Source organism: Oncorhynchus mykiss, chromosome 2 (assembly GCF_013265735.2).
Source record: "Oncorhynchus mykiss isolate Arlee chromosome 2, USDA_OmykA_1.1, whole genome shotgun sequence".
In the NCBI taxonomy this organism is placed as follows: Eukaryota; Metazoa; Chordata; class Actinopteri; order Salmoniformes; family Salmonidae; genus Oncorhynchus; species Oncorhynchus mykiss.
In genome coordinates this window covers 10,079,211-10,099,268 of record NC_048566.1, presented here as the reverse complement: position 1 = coordinate 10,099,268, position 20,058 = coordinate 10,079,211, and the positions used below count along the sequence as shown (strand labels likewise).

The following is a 20,058-nucleotide window of genomic DNA, read 5'->3' as shown; positions in this document are numbered from 1 at the left end:
AATGGAGGGTGAGATTTAACCAGTCCTCTACATATTCTGTTCTACCAGTTAATGGAGGGTGAGATTTAACCAGTCCTCTACATATTCTGTTCTACCAGTTAATGGAGGGTGAGATTTAACCAGTCCTCTACATATTCTGTTATACCAGTTAATGGAGGGTGAGATTTAACCAGTCCTCTACATATTCTGTTATACCAGTTAATGGAGGGTGATATTTAACCAGTCCTCTACATATTCTGTTATACCAGTTAATGGAGGGTAAGATTGAACCATTTTTAAAATTGGGAATAGGGTCCCGTGTGGCTCAGTTGGTAGAGCATGGTGCTTGCAATGTCATGGTTGTGGGTTCGATTCCCATGTGGGACCAGTATGAAAAAGTATGCACTCATTACTGTAAGTTGCTATGGATAAGAGCATCTACTAAAATGTACATTTGGTATTCCATTTAACTCATATGCTGCAGAGCCCTGAGGCTGCTTTCACTACTTGTTGATTCTCGTCAGGTGCCTTCTGTCCAACGTAGCTCTATTCGGGTGCCTTCTGTCCTACGTAGCTCTATTCAGGTGCCTTCTGTCCTACGTAGCTCTATTCGGGTGCCTTCTGTCCTACGTAGCTCTATTCGGGTGCCTTCTGTCCTATGTAGCTCTATTCGGGTGCCTTCTATCCTACGTAGCTCTATTCAGGTGCCTTCTATCCTACGTAGCTCTCTTCAGGTACCTTCTATCCTACGTAGCTCTCTGAGGCACATAATCTGGTGTGCAAAAGGTAAGGTATCGATATCTAAAGGCTGAAGTTTAAATAGAGAGGGAGTACAAAACTCTACCCTGGATGAGAATAAAGAAAGCTAAGCACTAGTATGTACTTGACTAGAGGCTACGTACAGTTGGACAACAATACATTTTATTGTACATTGTTTTGTTTCCGGACAGATCAATTAAATATGATAATTAATGTTCTCATAACATTTTAACAAATCTCCCTCCAATACTTGGTGAAAGAACACGCTTGATCAGGGGCTTTCCCCCACATGGCTTTATTGCTGTGATTAATCAACAGGATGATCTGAAAGCCTTAGGGTATAACAGGAGACCTAACCCTCTACTAACTAGTACGTCAGGAGGCTTCTTCACCTCCTAGCTTCCCTATTACACAACATGGAAATGTAATGTGTTACCCAGAAGTACACAGTGTGTCTGTACAAAATTGCACCTTATTCCCTATATAGTGCACTACTGTGCTATATAGGGAATAGGATGCAATTTGGGAATCAACCTGTCTGTGAGTCAGAGTGTGAGTGGGTCGCCTTTGTTTTCACAATCACTCCCTCTGGTTGACTGACAAATCCTGACATCACAGTTGGTGCGGACATGCTCTAACTGGAGTAAACGCTTCCAGCTGCTCTCCTCTCGCTAGGTCGACTCCAAATACCTTTCCCCTGACTAGCTAGGGAGATAAGCTTCCAGCTGCTCTCCTCTCGCTAGGTCGACTCCAAATACCTTTCCCCTGACTAGCTAGGGAGATAAGCTTCCAGCTGCTCTCCTCTCGCTAGGTCGACTCCAAATACCTTTCCCATGACTAGCTAGGGAGATAAGCTTCCAGCTGCTCTCCTTTCGTTAGGTCGACTCCAAATACCTTTCCGCTGACTAGCTAGGGAGATAAGCTCCCATGCCCGAAGCATGCTCATTGTTTACGGCAGGGGTGTCAAGCTCATTTTGCCCTGGGGGCCGAATTCGGTCTTCAACGAGGTCTGGAGGGCCGCACTGAACATGTGTTATATTTCCTCAAAGTCAACATTTGCACAAAAACGTTTTTTTTTTTACATTTCCGATGCTCCCCAACTGTCTAGCTTCCATTTGGAGGATTATCAGTGAGCTGGACACAGTCAAGATACTGTATGAATGTAGTGATTATCAGTGAGCTGGACACAGTCAAGATGCTGTATGTGAATGTAGTGATTATCAGTGAGCTGGACACAGTCAAGATGCTGTATGAATGTAGTGATTATCAGTGAGCTGGACACAGTCAAGATACTGTATGAATGCAGTGATTATCAGTGAGCTGGACACAGTCAAGATGCTGTATATGAATGTAGTGATTATCAGTGAGCTGGACACAGTCAAGATGCTGTATATGAATGTAGTGATTATCAGTGAGCTGGACACAGTCAAGATACTGTATGATTGCAGTGATTATCAGTGAGCTGGACACAGTCAAGATACTGTATGAATGTAGTGATTATCAGTGAGCTGGACACAGTCAAGATACTGTATGAATATAGTGATTATCAGTGAGCTGGACACAGTCAAGATACTGTATGAATGTAGAGATTATCAGTGAGCTGGACACAGTCAAGATGCTGTATATGAATGTAGTGATTATCAGTGAGCTGGACACAGTCAAGATGCTGTATGAATGTAGTGATTATCAGTGAGCTGGACACAGTCAAGATACTGTATGATTGCAGTGATTATCAGTGAGCTGGACACAGTCAAGATGCTGTATGAATGTAGTGATTATCAGTGATCTGGACACAGTCAAGATACTGTATGAATATAGTGATTATCAGTGAGCTGGACACAGTCAAGATACTGTATGAATGTAGAGATTATCAGTGAGCTGGACAGACTCCGGAGACGGGCACACCATGCACCATTCCCTAGCATTCTTCTTGCCAATGTCCAGTCTCTTGACAATAAGGTTGATGAAATCCGAGCAAGGGTAGCATTCCAGAGGGACATCAGAGACTGTAACGTTCTTTGCTTCACGGAAACGTGGCTTACTGGAGAGACGCTATCCGAAGCGGTGCAGCCAACAGGTTTCTCCACGCATCGCGCAGACAGGAAAAAACATCTTTCTGGTAAAAAGCGGGGCGGGGGCGTATGCCTTATGACTAACGTGACATGGTGTGATGAAAGAAACATACAGGAACTCAAATCCTTCTGTTCATCTGATTTAGAATTCCTCACAATCAAATGTAGACCACATTATCTACCAAGAGAATTCTCTTCGATTATAATCACAGCCGTATATATCCCCCCCCAAGCAGACACATCGTTGGCTCTGAATGAACTTTATTTGACTCTTTGCAAACTGGAAACCATTTATCCGGAGGCTGCATTCATTGTAGCTGGGGATTTTAACAAGGCTAATCTGAAAACAAGACTCCCCAAATTTTATCAGCATATTGATTGCGCAACCAGGGGTGGAAAGACCTTGGATCATTGTTACTCTAACTTCCGCGACGCATATAAGGCCCTGCCCCGCCCCCCTTTCGGAAAAGCTGACCACGACTCCATTTTGTTGATCCCTGCCTACAGACAGAAACTAAAACAAGAGGCTCCCACGCTGAGGTCTGTCCAACGCTGGTCCGACCAAGCTGACTCCACACTCCAAGACTGCTTCCATCACGTGGACTGGGACATGTTTCGTATTGCGTCAGACAACAACATTGACGAATACGCTGATTCAGTGTGCGAGTTCATTAGAACGTGCGTTGAAGATGTCGTTCCCATAGCAACGATTAAAACATTTCCTAACCAGAAACTGTGGATTGATGGCAGCATTCGTGTGAAACTGAAAGCGCGAACCACTGCTTTTAATCAGGGCAAGGTGTCTGGTAACATGACCGAATACAAACAGTGCAGCTATTCCCTCCGCAAGGCTATCAAACAAGCTAAGCGTCAGTACAGAGACAAAGTAGAATCTCAATTCAACGGGTCAGACACAAGAGGCATGTGGCAGGGTCTACAGTCAATCACGGACTACAGGAAGAAATCCAGCCCAGTCACGGACCAGGATGTCCTGCTCCCAGGCAGACTAAATAACTTTTTTGCCCGCTTTGAGGACAATACAGTGCCACTGACACGGCCTGCAACGAAAACTTGCGGTCTCTCCTTCACTGCAGCCGAGGTGAGTAAGACATTTAAACGTGTTAACCCTCGCAAGGCTGCAGGCCCAGACGGCATCCCCAGCCGCGCCCTCAGAGCATGCGCAGACCAGCTGGCCGGTGTGTTTACGGACATATTCAATCAATCCCTATACCAGTCTGCTGTTCCCACATGCTTCAAGAGGGCCACCATTGTTCCTGTTCCCAAGAAAGCTAAGGTAACTGAGCTAAACGACTACCGCCCCGTAGCACTCACTTCCGTCATCATGAAGTGCTTTGAGAGACTAGTCAAGGACCATATCACCTCCACCCTACCTGACACCCTAGACCCACTCCAATTTGCTTACCGCCCAAATAGGTCCACAGACGATGCAATCTCAACCACACTGCACACTGCCCTAACCCATCTGGACAAGAGGAATACCTATGTGAGAATGCTGTTCATTGACTACAGCTCGGCATTTAACACCATAGTACCCTCCAAGCTCGTCATCAAGCTCGAGACCCTGGGTCTCGACCCCGCCCTGTGCAACTGGGTACTGGACTTCCTGACGGGCCGCCCCCAGGTGGTGAGGGTAGGCAACAACATCTCCTCCCCGCTGATCCTCAACACTGGGGCCCCACAAGGGTGCGTTCTGAGCCCTCTCCTGTACTCCCTGTTCACCCACGACTGCGTGGCCACGCACGCCTCCAACTCAATCATCAAGTTTGCGGACGACACAACAGTGGTAGGCTTGATTACCAACAACGACGAGACGGCCTACAGGGAGGAGGTGAGGGCCCTCGGAGTGTGGTGTCAGGAAAATAACCTCACACTCAACGTCAACAAAACTAAGGAGATGATTGTGGACTTCAGGAAACAGCAGAGGGAACACCCCCCTATCCACATCGATGGAACAGTAGTGGAGAGGGTAGCAAGTTTTAAGTTCCTCGGCATACACATCACAGACAAACTGAATTGGTCCACTCACACAGACAGCATTGTGAAGAAGGCGCAGCAGCGCCTCTTCAACCTCAGGAGGCTGAAGAAATTCGGCTTGTCACCAAAAGCACTCACAAACTTCTACAGATGCACAATCGAGAGCATCCTGGCGGGCTGTATCACCGCCTGGTACGGCAACTGCTCCGCCCTCAACCGTAAGGCTCTCCAGAGGGTAGTGAGGTCTGCACAACGCATCACCGGGGGCAAACTACCTGCCCTCCAGGACACCTACACCACCCGATGTCACAGGAAGGCCATAAAGATCATCAAGGACATCAACCACCCGAGCCACTGCCTGTTCACCCCGCTATCATCCAGAAGGCGAGGTCAGTACAGGTGCATCAAAGCTGGGACCGAGAGACTGAAAAACAGCTTCTATCTCAAGGCTATCAGACTGTTAAACAGCCACCACTAACATTGAGTGGCTGCTGCCAACACACTGACACTGACTCAACTCCAGCCACTTTAATAATGGGAATTGATGGGAATTGATGTAAATATATCACTAGCCACTTTAAACAATGCTACCTTAAATAATGTTACTTACCCTACATTATTCATCTCATATGCATACGTATATACTGTACTCTATATCATCGACTGTATCCTTATGTAATACATGTATCACTAGCCACTTTAACTATGCCACTTTGTTTACATACTCATCTCATATGTATATACTGTACTCGATACCATCTACTGTATCTGCCTATGCTGCTCTGTACCATCACTCATTCATATATCCTTATGTACATATTTTTTACCCCCTCACACTGTGTACAAGACAGTAGTTTTGGAATTGTTAGTTAGATTACTACTTTGGTTATTACTGCATTGTCGGAACTAGAAGCACAAGCATTTCGCTACACTCGCATTAACATCTGCTAACCACGTGTATGTGACAAATAAAATTTGATTTGATTTTATTTGATTTGATTTGACACAGTCAAGATACTGTATGAATGTAGTGATTATCAGTGAGCTGGACACAGTCAAGATGCTGTATGAATGTAGTGATTATCAGTGAGCTGGACACAGTCAAGATACTGTATGAATGTAGTGATTATCAGTGAGCTGGACACAGTCAAGATGCTGTGTGAATGTAGTGATTATCAGTGAGCTGGACACAGTCAAGATGCTGTATATGAATGTAGTGATTATCAGTGAGCTGGACACAGTCAAGATGCTGTGTATGAATGTAGTGATTATCAGTGAGCTGGACACAGTCAAGATACTGTATGAATGTAGTGATTATCAGTGAGCTGGACACAGTCAAGATGCTGTATATGAATGTAGTGATTATCAGTGAGCTGGACACAGTCAAGATACTGTATGAATGTAGTGATTATCAGTGAGCTGGACACAGTCAAGATGCTGTATATGAATGTAGTGATTATCAGTGAGCTGGACACAGTCAAGATGCTGTATATGAATGTAGTGATTATCAGTGTAGCTCCATTATCATGTATAAACATTCCATTTGGTTTTAGTCATTTTAAAGTATATTGAGATTGTTTTTATTTTTACCCAATGCATGTTTGACACCCCTGGTTTACGACTTTGTCGCAATCTATTTTGCGTCCCAAATGGCACCCTATTTCCTATATAGTGCACTACATAGGGAATAGGGTGCTATTTTGGACAGACACTCTGTTTGGTAAAAATGTTTAACTGAATTAGCGGTAGGTGTATTACTCACACTGACCATAAACAGTCGTCTCTATAGATCGACATCATATACATAAGAACGGTTCTGAAATGTCTGGCTGATTTTCAGTCAACATGGAGATTAGTTCTTCCAAGTCTTTGGTTTCCTTTGTAGAATGAGCCAGATAAATGCTAGTGCTTTCATGACTGCTTTCATGGGGTCCTGGTCTGGTCTGGAGCTGCCAAGATGTAGTAATAACCGGAAGAGAAGAGTAGAGGAAGAGAGGAAGAGAGGATGAGAGGATTAGAAGAGGAGAGGAGGAGAGGATTAGAGGATTAGATGAGGAGAGGAGGAGAGGAAGAGAGGATTAGAGGAGGAGAGGAGGACAAGATTAGAGGAGAGGAGGAGAGGAGGAGAGGATTAGAGGAGGAAAGGAAGAGAGGAAGAGAGGATTAGAAGAGGAGAGAAGGAGAGGATTAGAGGATTAGATGAGGAGAGGAGGAGAGGAAGAGAGGATTAGAGGAGGAGAGGAGGACAAGATTAGAGGAGGAGAGGAGGAGAGGATTAGAGGATTAGAGGAGGAGAGGAAGAGAGGAAGAGAGGATTAGAGGAGGAGAGGAGGACAAGATTATAGGAGGAGAGGAGGAGAGGAGGAGAGGATTAGAGGAGGAGAGGAAGAGAGGAAGAGAGGATTAGAAGAGGAGAGGAGGAGAGGATTAGAGGATTAGATGAGGAGAGGAGGAGAGGAAGAGAGGATTAGAAGAGGAGAGGAGGAGAGGATTAGAGGATTAGATGAGGAGAGGAGGAGAGGATAAGAGGATTAGATGAGGAGAGGAGGAGAGGATTAGAGGATTAGAAGAGGAGAGGAGGAGAGGATTAGAGGATTAGAAGAGGAGAGGAGGAGAGGATTAGAGGATTAGAAGAGGAGAGGAGGAGAGGATTAGAGGATTAGAAGAGGAGTGGAGAGGATTAGAGGATTAGAAGAGGAGAGGAGGAGAGGATTAGAGGATTAGAAGAGGAGAGGAGGAGAGGATAAGAGGAGGAGAGGAGGAGAGGGTTAGAGGAGGAGAGGAGGACAGGATTAGAGGAGGAGAGGAGGAGAGGGTTAGAGGAGGAGAGGAGGACAGGATTAGAGGAGGAGAGGAGAGGATTAGAGGATTAGATGAGGAGAGGATTAGAGGAGAGGAGGAGAGGAAGAGGTGATTAGAGGAGGAGAGGAAGAGAGGATTAGAGGAGAGGATTAGATGATTAGAGGAGGAGAGGAAGGCAGGATTAGAGGAGGAGAGGAAGACAGGATTAGAGGAGGAGAGGATTAGAAGGGGAGAGGAGAAGAGGATTAGAGGAGGAGAGGAGGATTAGAAGAGGAGGAGGAGAGGATTAGAGGAGGAGAGGATGAGAGGAGGAGAGGATTAGAGGAGAGGATTAGAAGAGGAGGAGGAGAGGATTAGAAGAGGAGGAGGAGAGGATTAGAGGAGGAGAGGATTAGAGGAGGAGGAAGAAAGGATTAGAAGAGGAGAGGATTATAGGAGGAGAGGATTAGAGGAGGAGAGGAAGAGAGGAGGAGAGGAAGAGAGGATTAGAAGAGGCGAGGAAGAGAGGAGGGGAGGATTAGAGGAAGAGAGGATTAGAGGAGGAGAGGAAGAGAGGATTAGAGGAGGAGAGGAAGAGAGGATTAGAAGAGGAGAGGAAGAGAGGAGGGGAGGATTAGAGGAAGAGAGGAGGAGAGGATTAGAGGAGGAGAGGAAGAGAGGAGGAGAGGAAGAGAGGATTAGAAGAGGAGAGGAAGAGAGGAGGGGAGGATTAGAGGAAGAGAGGAGGAGAGGATTAGAGGAGGAGAGGATTAGAGGAGGAGAGGAAGAAAAAGAGAAGAGTAGAGGAAGAGAGGAGGAGGGGAGGAGAGGGAGAGAGGAGGAGAGGATTAGAGGAAGAGCTGTATGGGAGGTTATGTTACTCTCTGAAGGGAACAAACACTGGTCTACGAGGCTGATCCCACAGGATGTTCTCCACATGAGAGGAACATTATAGTGGAGAGAGACAGCAAGACGCCACCAGACAACAACGACGTCTTGATATATTGCATGTGTAATGGCTAGAGAAAATTCCACTGATGCGTGTTTTGAAGTTGTCATAGAAATAAGACAGAGACATATTGAGTGACCTCCCTAGTATTAAGACGTCAAACTGAAGCCACAGCGTTCAATATAACTTCCCCTGGGTCATAGTCTTCACTATGAGATGGTGATCTTGTAAAGGTGTTTGTGGTGTCTGTATGCAGGTAGTGGTGTACCATAGAGGAATGGGAGTCCCATCACAGCTGGCTATCCTCTCCTATCTAGAACAGATCCATCAGTGGGCTCGACGTTAGGAGCACACTGTAGGGCTCTCCCAGCACGACGCCTCAAACATTCCCCAGACTCATTAAAAAGTCCTATTTGATGTCTGGCGGTTATGTGACTTGAAGAGAAAAAGAGGAGAGAGAAAGAGAAGTCTGGTACCAATGCTAACCAGGGTTGGCCCAGCTGGGGACACTGAACAAAGTAAAGATGATAACACATACCGTATACAGACTGAACAAATAAATACATCTGTCCCCATCTCCTACATGGATTAATATCCCCCTGACATCTATACTAGTCTGGTCTGGTGAGAGAGACATCTATACTAGTCTGGTCTGGTGAGAGGAGAGACATCTATACTAGTCTGGTCTGATGAGAGGAGAGACATCTATAATAGTCTGGTCTGGTGAAAGGAGAGACATCTATAATAGTCTGGTCTGGTGAGAGGAGAGACATCTATACTAGTCTGGTCTGGTGAGAGAGACATCTATAATAGTATGGTCTGGTGAGAGGACATCTATAATAGTCTGGTCTGGTGAAAGGAGAGACATCTATAATAGTCTGGTCTGGTGAGAGGAGAGACATCTATAATAGTCTGGTCTGGTGAGAGGAGAGACATCTATAATAGTCTGGTCTGGTGAGAGGACATCTATAATAGTCTGGTCTGGTGAGCGAGACATCTATAATAGTCTGGTCTGGTGAGAGAGACATCTATAATAGTCTGGTCTGGTGAGAGGAGAGACATCTATACTAGTCTGGTCTGGTGAGAGAGACATCTATACTAGTCTGGTCTGGTGAGAGAGACATCTATAATAGTCTGGTCTGGTGAGACATCTATACTAGTCTGGTCTGGTGAGAGAGACATCTATACTAGTCTGGTCTGGTGAGAGAGACATCTATACTAGTCTGGTCTGGTGAGAGGAGAGACATCTATAATAGTCTGGTCTGGTGAGAGAGACATCTATACTAGTCTGGTCTGGTGAGAGGAGAGACATCTATACTAGTCTGGTCTGGTGAGAGAGACATCTATACTAGTCTGGTCTGGTGAGAGGAGAGACATCTATACTAGTCTGGTCTGGTGAGAGAGACATCTATACTAGTCTGGTCTGGTGAGAGGAGAGACATCTATAATAGTCTGGTCTGGTGAGAGGAGAGACATCTATACTAGTCTGGTCTGGTGAGAGAGACATCTATAATAGTCTGGTCTGGTGAGAGGAGAGACATCTATACTAGTCTGGTCTGGTGAGAGAGACATCTATACTAGTCTGGTCTGATGAGAGGAGAGACATCTATAATAGTCTGGTCTGGTGAAAGGAGAGACATCTATAATAGTCTGGTCTGGTGAGAGGAGAGACATCTATACTAGTCTGGTCTGGTGAGAGGAGAGACATCTATAATAGTCTGGTCTGGTGAGAGGAGAGACATCTATACTAGTCTGGTCTGGTGAGAGAGACATCTATAATAGTCTGGTCTGGTGAGAGGAGAGACATCTATACTAGTCTGGTCTGGTGAGAGAGACATCTATAATAGTCTGGTCTGGTGAGACATCTATACTAGCCTGGTCTGGTGAGAGAGACATCTATACTAGTCTGGTCTGGTGAGAGGAGAGACATCTATAATAGTCTGGTCTGGTGAGAGGAGAGACATCTATACTAGTCTGGTCTGGTGAGAGAGACATCTATAATAGTCTGGTCTGGTGAGAGGAGAGACATCTATACTAGTCTGGTCTGGTGAGAGAGACATCTATACTAGTCTGGTCTGATGAGAGGAGAGACATCTATAATAGTCTGGTCTGGTGAAAGGAGAGACATCTATAATAGTCTGGTCTGGTGAGAGGAGAGACATCTATACTAGTCTGGTCTGGTGAGAGGAGAGACATCTATAATAGTCTGGTCTGGTGAGAGGAGAGACATCTATACTAGTCTGGTCTGGTGAGAGAGACATCTATAATAGTCTGGTCTGGTGAGAGGAGAGACATCTATACTAGTCTGGTCTGGTGAGAGGAGAGACATCTATAATAGTCTGGTCTGGTGAGAGGAGAGACATCTATAATAGTCTGATGAGAGGAGAGACATCTATAATAGTCTGATGAGAGGAGAGACATCTATAATAGTGTGATGAGAGGAGAGACATCTATAATAGTCTGATGAGAGGAGAGACATCTATAATAGTCTGGTCTGGTGAGAGGAGAGACATCTATAATAGTCTGGTCTGGTGAGAGGAGAGACATCTATAATAGTCTGGTCTGGTGAGAGGAGAGACATCTATACTAGTCTGGTCTGGTGAGAGAGACATCTATAATAGTCTGGTCTGGTGAGAGGAGAGACATCTATACTAGTCTGGTCTGGTGAGAGGAGAGACATCTATACTAGTCTGGTCTGGTGAGAGGAGAGACATCTATAATAGTCTGGTCTGGTGAGAGGAGAGACATCTATAACAGTCTGGTCTGGTGAGAGGAGAGACATCTATAATAGTCTGGTGAGAGGAGAGACATCTATAATAGTCTGGTCTGATGAGAGGAGAGACATCTATACTAGTCTGGTCTGGAGAGAGACATCTATACTAGTCTGGTCTGGTGGGAGGAGAGACATCTATAATAGTCTGGTGAGAGGAGAGACATCTATACTAGTCTGGTCTGGTGAGAGGAGAGACATCTATAATAGTCTGGTCTGGTGAGAGGAGAGACATCTATACTAGTCTGGTCTGGTGAGAGAGACATCTATAATAGTCTGGTCTGGTGAGAGGAGAGACATCTATACTAGTCTGGTCTGGTGAGAGGAGAGACATCTATAATAGTCTGGTCTGGTGAGAGGAGAGACATCTATAATAGTCTGATGAGAGGAGAGACATCTATAATAGTCTGATGAGAGGAGAGACATCTATAATAGTGTGATGAGAGGAGAGACATCTATAATAGTCTGATGAGAGGAGAGACATCTATAATAGTCTGGTCTGGTGAGAGGAGAGACATCTATACTAGTCTGGTCTGGTGAGAGAGACATCTATAATAGTCTGGTCTGGTGAGAGGAGAGACATCTATACTAGTCTGGTCTGGTGAGAGGAGAGACGTCTATACTAGTCTGGTCTGGTGAGAGGAGAGACATCTATAATAGTCTGGTCTGGTGAGAAGAGAGACATCTATAACAGTCTGGTCTGGTGAGAGGAGAGACATCTATAATAGTCTGGTGAGAGGAGAGACATCTATACTAGTCTGGTCTGGTGAGAGACATCTATACTAGTCTGGTCTGGTGGGAGGAGAGACATCTATAATAGTCTGGTGAGAGGAGAGACATCTATACTAGTCTGGTCTGGTGAGAGGAGAGACATCTATAATAGTCTGGTCTGATGAGAGGAGAGACATCTATAATAGTCTGATGAGAGGAGAGACATCTATAATAGTCTGGTGAGAGGAGAGACATCTATACTAGTCTGGTCTGGTGAGAGGAGAGACATCTATAATAGTCTGGTCTGATGAGAGGAGAGACATCTATAATAGTCTGATGAGAGGAGAGACATCTATAATAGTCTGGTCTGGTGAGAGGAGAGACATCTATAATAGTCTGGTCTGATGAGAGGAGAGACATCTATAATAGTCTGATGAGAGGAGAGACATCTATAATAGTCTGGTCTGATGAGAGGAGAGACATCTATAATAGTCTGGTGAGAGGAGAGACATCTATAATAGTCTGGTCTGGTGAGAGGAGAGACATCTATAATAGTCTGGTCTGGTGAGAGGAGAGACATCTATAATAGTCTGGTGAGAGGAGAGACATCTATAATAGTCTGGTGAGAGGAGAGACATCTATAATAGTCTGGTGAGAGGAGAGACATCTATAATAGTCTGATGAGAGGAGAGACATCTATACTAGTCTGGTCTGGTGAGAGGAGAGACATCTATAATAGTCTGGTCTGATGAGAGGAGAGACATCTATAATAGTCTGGTGAGAGGAGAGACATCTATAATAGTCTGATGAGAGGAGAGACATCTATACTAGTCTGGTCTGGTGAGAGGAGAGACATCTATAATAGTCTGATGAGAGGAGAGACATCTATAATAGTCTGATGAGAGGAGAGACATCTATACTAGTCTGGTCTGGTGAGAGGAGAGACATCTATAATAGTCTGATGAGAGGAGAGACATCTATAATAGTCTAGTGAGAGGAGAGACATCTATACTAGTCTGGTCTGATGAGAGGAGAGGAGAGACATCTATAATAGTCTGATGAGAGGAGAGACATCTATAATAGTCTGGTCTGATGAGAGGAGAGACATCTATAATAGTATGGTCTGATGAGAGGAGAGACATCTATAATAGTCTGGTCTGATGAGAGGAGAGACATCTATACTAGTCTGGTCTGATGAGAGGAGAGACATCTATAATAGTCTGGTGAGAGGAGAGACATCTATACTAGTCTGGTCTGATGAGAGGAGAGTAGAGACATCTATAATAGTCTGATGAGAGGAGAGACATCTATAATAGTCTGGTCTGATGAGAGGAGAGACATCTATAATAGTATGGTCTGATGAGAGGAGAGACATCTATAATAGTCTGGTCTGATGAGAGGAGAGACATCTATAATAGTCTGGTCTGATGAGAGGAGAGACATCTATAATAGTCTGGTCTGATGAGAGGAGAGACATCTATAATAGTCTGGTCTGGTGGGAGGAGAGACATCTATAATAGTCTGGTCTGATGAGAGGAGAGACATCTATAATAGTCTGGTCTGGTGAGAGGAGAGACATCTATAATAGTCTGGTCTGGTGAGAGGAGAGACATCTATACTAGTCTGGTCTGGTGAGAGAGACATCTATAATAGTCTGGTCTGGTGAGAGGAGAGACATCTATACTAGTCTGGTCTGGTGAGAGGAGAGACGTCTATACTAGTCTGGTCTGGTGAGAGGAGAGACATCTATAATAGTCTGGTCTGGTGAGAAGAGAGACATCTATAACAGTCTGGTCTGGTGAGAGGAGAGACATCTATAATAGTCTGGTGAGAGGAGAGACATCTATACTAGTCTGGTCTGGTGAGAGACATCTATACTAGTCTGGTCTGGTGGGAGGAGAGACATCTATAATAGTCTGGTGAGAGGAGAGACATCTATAATAGTCTGATGAGAGGAGAGACATCTATACTAGTCTGGTCTGGTGAGAGGAGAGACATCTATAATAGTCTGATGAGAGGAGAGACATCTATACTAGTCTGGTCTGATGAGAGGAGAGGAGAGACATCTATAATAGTCTGATGAGAGGAGAGACATCTATAATAGTCTGGTCTGATGAGAGGAGAGACATCTATAATAGTATGGTCTGATGAGAGGAGAGACATCTATAATAGTCTAGTGAGAGGAGAGACATCTATACTAGTCTGGTCTGATGAGAGGAGAGGAGAGACATCTATAATAGTCTGATGAGAGGAGAGACATCTATAATAGTCTGGTCTGATGAGAGGAGAGACATCTATAATAGTATGGTCTGATGAGAGGAGAGACATCTATAATAGTCTGGTCTGATGAGAGGAGAGACATCTATACTAGTCTGGTCTGATGAGAGGAGAGACATCTATAATAGTCTGGTGAGAGGAGAGACATCTATACTAGTCTGGTCTGATGAGAGGAGAGTAGAGACATCTATAATAGTCTGATGAGAGGAGAGACATCTATAATAGTCTGGTCTGATGAGAGGAGAGACATCTATAATAGTCTGGTCTGATGAGAGGAGAGACATCTATAATAGTCTGGTCTGATGAGAGGAGAGACATCTATAATAGTCTGGTCTGATGAGAGGAGAGACATCTATAATAGTCTGGTCTGGTGGGAGGAGAGACATCTATAATAGTCTGGTCTGATGAGAGGAGAGACATCTATAATAGTCTGGTCTGGTGAGAGGAGAGACATCTATAATAGTCTGGTCTGGTGAGAGGAGAGACATCTATACTAGTCTGGTCTGGTGAGAGAGACATCTATAATAGTCTGGTCTGGTGAGAGGAGAGACATCTATACTAGTCTGGTCTGGTGAGAGGAGAGACGTCTATACTAGTCTGGTCTGGTGAGAGGAGAGACATCTATAATAGTCTGGTCTGGTGAGAAGAGAGACATCTATAACAGTCTGGTCTGGTGAGAGGAGAGACATCTATAATAGTCTGGTGAGAGGAGAGACATCTATACTAGTCTGGTCTGGTGAGAGACATCTATACTAGTCTGGTCTGGTGGGAGGAGAGACATCTATAATAGTCTGGTGAGAGGAGAGACATCTATAATAGTCTGGTCTGATGAGAGGAGAGACATCTATAATAGTCTGATGAGAGGAGAGACATCTATAATAGTCTGGTGAGAGGAGAGACATCTATACTAGTCTGGTCTGGTGAGAGGAGAGACATCTATAATAGTCTGGTCTGATGAGAGGAGAGACATCTATAATAGTCTGATGAGAGGAGAGACATCTATAATAGTCTGGTCTGGTGAGAGGAGAGACATCTATAATAGTCTGGTCTGATGAGAGGAGAGACATCTATAATAGTCTGATGAGAGGAGAGACATCTATAATAGTCTGGTCTGATGAGAGGAGAGACATCTATAATAGTCTGGTGAGAGGAGAGACATCTATAATAGTCTGGTCTGGTGAGAGGAGAGACATCTATAATAGTCTGGTCTGGTGAGAGGAGAGACATCTATAATAGTCTGGTGAGAGGAGAGACATCTATAATAGTCTGGTGAGAGGAGAGACATCTATAATAGTCTGGTGAGAGGAGAGACATCTATAATAGTCTGATGAGAGGAGAGACATCTATACTAGTCTGGTCTGGTGAGAGGAGAGACATCTATAATAGTCTGGTCTGATGAGAGGAGAGACATCTATAATAGTCTGGTGAGAGGAGAGACATCTATAATAGTCTGATGAGAGGAGAGACATCTATACTAGTCTGGTCTGGTGAGAGGAGAGACATCTATAATAGTCTGATGAGAGGAGAGACATCTATAATAGTCTGATGAGAGGAGAGACATCTATACTAGTCTGGTCTGGTGAGAGGAGAGACATCTATAATAGTCTGATGAGAGGAGAGACATCTATAATAGTCTAGTGAGAGGAGAGACATCTATACTAGTCTGGTCTGATGAGAGGAGAGGAGAGACATCTATAATAGTCTGATGAGAGGAGAGACATCTATAATAGTCTGGTCTGATGAGAGGAGAGACATCTATAATAGTATGGTCTGATGAGAGGAGAGACATCTATAATAGTCTGGTCTGATGAGAGGAGAGACATCTATACTAGTCTGGTCTGATGAGAGGAGAGACATCTATAATAGTCTGGTGAGAGGAGAGACATCTATACTAGTCTGGTCTGATGAGAGGAGAGTAGAGACATCTATAATAGTCTGATGAGAGGAGAGATATCTATAATAGTCTGGTCTGATGAGAGGAGAGACATCTATAATAGTCTGGTCTGATGAGAGGAGAGACATCTATAATAGTCTGGTCTGATGAGAGGAGAGACATCTATAATAGTCTGGTCTGGTGAGAGGAGAGACATCTATAATAGTCTGGTCTGATGAGAGGAGAGACATCTATAATAGTCTGGTCTGGTGAGAGGAGAGACATCTATAATAGTCTGGTCTGGTGAGAGGAGAGACATCTATAATAGTCTGGTCTGGTGAGAGGAGAGACATCTATAATAGTCTGGTGAGAGGAGAGACATCTATACTAGTCTGGTCTGGTGAGAGGAGAGACATCTATAATAGTCTGGTCTGGTGAGAGGAGAGACATCTATACTAGTCTGGTCTGGTGAGAGGAGAGACATCTATACTAGTCTGGTCTGGTGAGAGGAGAGACATCTATAATAGTCTGGTCTGGTGAGAGGAGAGACATCTATAATAGTCTGGTGAGAGGAGAGACATCTATAATAGTCTGGTCTGGTGAGAGGAGAGACATCTATAATAGTCTGGTGAGAGGAGAGACATCTATAATAGTCTGGTCTGGTGAGAGGAGAGACATCTATTAATAGTCTGGTCTGGTGAGAGGAGAGACATCTATAATAGTCTGGTCTGATGAGAGGAGAGACATCTATAATAGTCTGGTGAGAGGAGAGACATCTATAATAGTCTGGTCTGGTGAGAGAAGAGACATCTATAATAGTCTGGTCTGGTGAGAGGAGAGACATCTATAATAGTCTGGTGAGAGGAGAGACATCTATAATAGTCTGGTGAGAGGAGAGACATCTATAATAGTCTGGTGAGAGGAGAGACATCTATAATAGTCTGATGAGAGGAGAGACATCTATACTAGTCTGGTCTGGTGAGAGGAGAGACATCTATAATAGTCTGGTCTGATGAGAGGAGAGACATCTATAATAGTCTGGTCTGGTGAGAGGAGAGACATCTATAATAGTCTGGTCTGATGAGAGGAGAGACATCTATAATAGTCTGGTGAGAGGAGAGACATCTATACTAGTCTGGTCTGATGAGAGGAGAGGAGAGACATCTATAATAGTCTGATGAGAGGAGAGACATCTATAATAGTCTGGTCTGATGAGAGGAGAGACATCTATAATAATATGGTCTGATGAGAGGAGAGACATCTATAATAGTCTGGTCTGATGAGAGGAGAGACATCTATACTAGTCTGGTCTGATGAGAGGAGAGACATCTATAATAGTCTGGTGAGAGGAGAGACATCTATACTAGTCTGGTCTGATGAGAGGAGAGGAGAGACATCTATAATAGTCTGATGAGAGGAGAGACATCTATAATAGTATGGTCTGATGAGAGGAGAGACATCTATAATAGTCTGGTCTGATGAGAGGAGAGACATCTATAATAGTATTGTCCGATGAGAGGAGAGACATCTATAATAGTCTGGTCTGGTGAGAGGAGAGACATCTATAATAGTCTGGTCTGATGAGAGAGACATCTATACTAGTCTGGTCTGATGAGAGAGACCTCTATAATAGTCTGGTGAGAGGAGAGACATCTATAATAGTCTGGTCTGATGAGAGAGACATCTATAATAGTCTGATGAGAGGAGAGACATCTATAATAGTCTGGTGAGAGGAGAGACATCTATACTAGTCTGGTCTGATGAGAGGAGAGGAGAGACATCTATAATAGTCTGATGAGAGGAGAGACATCTATAATAGTATGGTCTGATGAGAGGAGAGACATCTATAATAGTCTGGTCTGATGAGAGGAGAGACATCTATAATAGTATTGTCTGATGAGAGGAGAGACATCTATAATAGTCTGGTCTGGTGAGAGGAGAGACATCTATAATAGTCTGGTCTGATGAGAGAGACATCTATACTAGTCTGGTCTGATGAGAGAGACATCTATAATAGTCTGGTGAGAGGAGAGACATCTATAATAGTCTGGTCTGATGAGAGAGACATCTATAATAGTCTGGTCTGATGAGAGAGACATCTATACTAGTCTGGTCTGATGAGAGAGACATCTATACTAGTCTGGTCTGGTGAGAGGAGAGACATCTATAATAGTCTGGTCTGGTGAGAGGAGAGACATCTATAATAGTCTGGTCTGGTGAGAGGAGAGATATCTATACTAGTCTGGTCTGGTGAGAGGAGAGACATCTATAATAGTCTGGTCTGGTGAGAGGAGAGACATCTATAATAGTCTGGTCTGGTGAGAGGAGAGACATCTATACTAGTCTGGTCTGGTGAGAGGAGAGACATCTATAATAGTCTGGTCTGGTGAGAGGAGAGACATCTACAATAGTCTGGTGAGAGGAGAGACATCTATACTAGTCTGGTCTGGTGAGAGGAGAGACATCTATAATAGTCTGGTCTGGTGAGAGGAGAGACATCTATAATAGTCTGGTCTGATGAGAGAGACATCTATACTAGTCTGGTCTGATGAGAGAGACATCTATAATAGTCTGGTGAGAGGAGAGACATCTATAATAGTCTGGTCTGATGAGAGAGACATCTATAATAGTCTGGTCTGATGAGAGAGACATCTATACTAGTCTGGTCTGGTGGGAGGAGAGACATCTATAATAGTCTGGTGAGAGGAGAGACATCTATACTAGTCTGGTCTGGTGAGAGGAGAGACATCTATAATAGTCTGGTCTGGTGAGAGGAGAGACATCTATAATAGTCTGGTCTGGTGAGAGGAGAGACATCTATAATAGTCTGGTGAGAGGAGAGACATCTATAATAGTCTGGTCTGGTGAGAGAAGAGACATCTATAATAGTCTGGTCTGGTGAGAGGAGAGACATCTATAATAGTCTGGTGAGAGGAGAGACATCTATAATAGTCTGGTGAGAGGAGAGACATCTATAATAGTCTGATGAGAGGAGAGACATCTATAATAGTCTGGTCTGATGAGAGGAGAGACATCTATAATAGTCTGGTCTGGTGAGAGGAGAGACATCTATAATAGTCTGGTCTGATGAGAGGAGAGACATCTATAATAGTCTGGTCTGGTGAGAGGAGAGACATCTATAATAGTCTGGTCTGGTGAGAGGAGAGACATCTATAATAGTCTGGTCTGGTGAGAGGAGAGACATCTATAATAGTCTGGTGAGAGGAGAGACATCTATACTAGTCTGGTCTGGTGAGAGGAGAGACATCTATAATAGTCTGGTCTGGTGAGAGGAGAGACATCTATACTAGTCTGGTCTGGTGAGAGGAGAGACATCTATACTAGTCTGGTCTGGTGAGAGGAGAGACATCTATAATAGTCTGGTCTGGTGAGAGGAGAGACATCTATAATAGTCTGGTGAGAGGAGAGACATCTATAATAGTCTGGTCTGGTGAGAGGAGAGACATCTATAATAGTCTGGTGAGAGGAGAGACATCTATAATAGTCTGGTCTGGTGAGAGGAGAGACATCTATTAATAGTCTGGTCTGGTGAGAGGAGAGACATCTATAATAGTCTGGTCTGATGAGAGGAGAGACATCTATAATAGTCTGGTGAGAGGAGAGACATCTATAATAGTCTGGTCTGGTGAGAGAAGAGACATCTATAATAGTCTGGTCTGGTGAGAGGAGAGACATCTATAATAGTCTGGTGAGAGGAGAGACATCTATAATAGTCTGGTGAGAGGAGAGACATCTATAATAGTCTGGTGAGAGGAGAGACATCTATAATAGTCTGATGAGAGGAGAGACATCTATACTAGTCTGGTCTGGTGAGAGGAGAGACATCTATAATAGTCTGGTCTGATGAGAGGAGAGACATCTATAATAGTCT

The 20,058-nt window shown here is 44.2% G+C and overlaps 1 non-coding gene across 1 annotated transcript; it reads left to right on the top strand.

Annotated features, from left to right (window-relative positions):
• Positions 1–291: 291 nt before the first annotated feature.
• Positions 292–367, top strand: trnaa-ugc. Its single transcript has one exon. It is a non-coding gene; the product is annotated as a tRNA-Ala (tRNA).
• The last annotated feature ends 19,691 nt before the right edge of the window (positions 368–20,058 follow it).